Source organism: Galeopterus variegatus, unplaced genomic scaffold (genome assembly GCF_000696425.1).
Source record: "Galeopterus variegatus unplaced genomic scaffold, G_variegatus-3.0.2 Scaffold1860, whole genome shotgun sequence".
In the NCBI taxonomy this organism is placed as follows: domain Eukaryota; kingdom Metazoa; phylum Chordata; class Mammalia; order Dermoptera; family Cynocephalidae; genus Galeopterus; species Galeopterus variegatus.
In genome coordinates, this window is record NW_007727971.1 from 306682 (window position 1) to 309189 (window position 2508).

A 2508-nucleotide genomic window follows, 5' to 3' on the forward strand; every position below is an offset into this window, starting at 1 on the left:
GAGTGCGCCACGGGCTCGGCCCAGAATATGAGCATTCTAATCCAAACAGGAGGGCTGCTATCTCCTCAGGTGTTGTAGGGCTACAGCAGGGCCTGAGCTGTGCTGAGGGCCAGCGGAACTATTGAGCTGCCTGTGACTGTCAGACACAAGGTCCAAGAAAGAGTATTTAATAGAGTGGAGTATGAACATGTAACTAGCTGCCCTGCACATCTGAGGCACAAGTATTCTATGGCTGTAGCTGCCTTGCTTCAACAATTTGTGCCATTTCTCTGGAGAGAGGGGACAAAGGAATATCAAATTCTTCAGGACAGAAGAGAACCGACTCTGCTAACTCAGTGGAAAAGGGCTTTGCAAACAGACTACCAAACCTATACAACCATCAGGAAGATCCGCCTATACCAGTGAGTCTTCGTCACTAGTCTTTGCTACTAGAGTTAGAAAAACATCCTCTCTTGAAGAATTATGTCTTAGTTGATGTGGGAATTGGGCAATCTCTTGGGGTGAGTGGAAAAGGGGGCACCAATAATGATTTTCCTCTCCAGAATGGCATCGTCCCTGCTCTCAAGGCTCCCTAGACACCAGTGAGGTTTCAGCTGATATTCTCTTGAAAATGGAAAGCTGTGCGGATCCCGATACCACCTGGACACACATGCCTGTCTTATCATACAATATATGCTGGGGCCAGGAAGCAGCTTGCAGAGCCTGGTCTGCAGTTCCCCTGACATGCCTATAGCAGGGCTAAAAACTTTTTAAAGCTAAAATATTTTTTTAAAAATNCCCCTGACATGCCTATAGCAGGGCTAAAAACTTTTTAAAGCTAAAATATTTTTTTAAAAATCTTGAGAAATATGCTTAATATAATAGCTTCAGTCACTCAAAGCAAACAAAAGCATGGCTTCTTTCTCAGGTACATGTGGAGTTTGGGTTTATACTTCAATAATGTTGGTATTCTTTAGTTAGATTGATAAATATTTTATTAGTCTAGATGGGGTGAGTGATTTTTGAAACTAAATTGTAAGTATTCATTCACATAAGAATTTCATAAACTATTTTTTCAAATCAGGTATTTCTTAAATGACTGAATGCACTCTCAATGGCCACTTGCCATGCATTATTAAACTCATTTTTTTCTTCAGAATCTTCCAGTAGACGTCTAGAGTTTAGCTAAAAGTCTTGGCTACGATACAAACAGTGATGGAAAACACATGAGCAGTAACAAGTTTTAATCTCGCTCCTCAGTACTAACATGGACTAATCTGTGGAGGCAGCTTATTTCAGTATCACCCAGGGTGCAGCCACACCAGGGACTGTGTTGAAGGGTGTTTTTTCTTTTAAATGTAACATTTTCTTGTCTTTTCTTCTTAAATAGTCCGTAAGAACATTTACATTATAGACAAGCAGCACATGGTGGATAAATTCTAATTCCAAGAGGACTGCTTTCTTCTGACAAGGTATGTTTTCATGTCTGACTTACATGTACCAGTGTACAATTATTTTATAGTCAATGCTATGGAGACTTTAATATTATTAATAAATGCTTATCAATAATATGATAAAGTTTAAAGCTTATCTCTATATTTCTTAAAAATCAGCATTTAAATACAAACCTAAATTTGTACCTAAAATTACTTGTTTTATGTTATATATATGAATTTATTTTAAATATAATTATGTGACCTCTTTTTAGAACTAAGGAAAAGCCTGTTATTATGCATTACCATAAATGTTAACATGATTTTTAAAATAATTTAAATAAACATCTTGCATGTTCTTTCAAGAAAATATTACTTTAATAATTAATGAAGTTTGAAGATATCGCAGACATATTAAGTGAAACACTAAATATTTTTCCAAATATAAAACCTATGATATTCCTTAAGTGTTTCTATAATGTGTGAATTACGCAAATATTACACATTTGAATATCCATATTTTTCTTTGATAAACAAATGTCTTTTATTCTTATGTAATGAAGTGGTACTGGACAGTTAAAATGGAACTCTATGAAATTCTAAGAATACTTATCAGCAATAGTTTAACAAGCTCTATATTCAATATTAAAGATTAGGGACTCTTTTTCACAGAATCCATACAGTCAAAATTTAACACATTCAAAGATTTCTTTTGTCCCCTCCCAAAATAAATTTTCATTAAATCTTAGATTTAAAAAAAAAAAGCAATAACAATGTATTTGGTACTCTACTCCCTAGTAATCTAAACAGAGCATAGCATTCTTTCATGTTAATCTATTTGGAGGTGTGGCAGCCAAGAAACAGAGGCAACATGGTGTAGTGAGTCACAAAGAACCTGAGGGGTTTATATCTCTCTAAAAATAAAGTGGCTTTTTTTTTAATCCCACCAAGAATCACTGAGTTGTTAAAAAAAAAAAAGAAAGAAAAGAAAAAGAAATCACAAGTCTACACATACGTAAATACATCTTGATGTTTTTTAGTTTGTTTTTGGCATTAAGCAATATAATGAAGTAAAGGAAAGAAGAGAGGATATGCA

The 2508-nt window shown here is 34.9% G+C and overlaps 1 protein-coding gene across 2 annotated transcripts in view; it reads left to right on the forward strand.

The window, feature by feature from the left end:
- The first annotated feature begins 1240 nt into the window (after positions 1-1240).
- ASPN (asporin) overlaps positions 1241-2508 on the forward strand; it is a 30286-nt gene continuing 29018 nt past the window's right edge. For both annotated transcript variants that reach the window (XM_008579348.1, XM_008579346.1), the window contains exon 1: positions 1241-1451. The gene's annotated coding sequence lies outside the window, so the exon portion shown is untranslated. The remainder of the gene's footprint in view (positions 1452-2508) is intronic.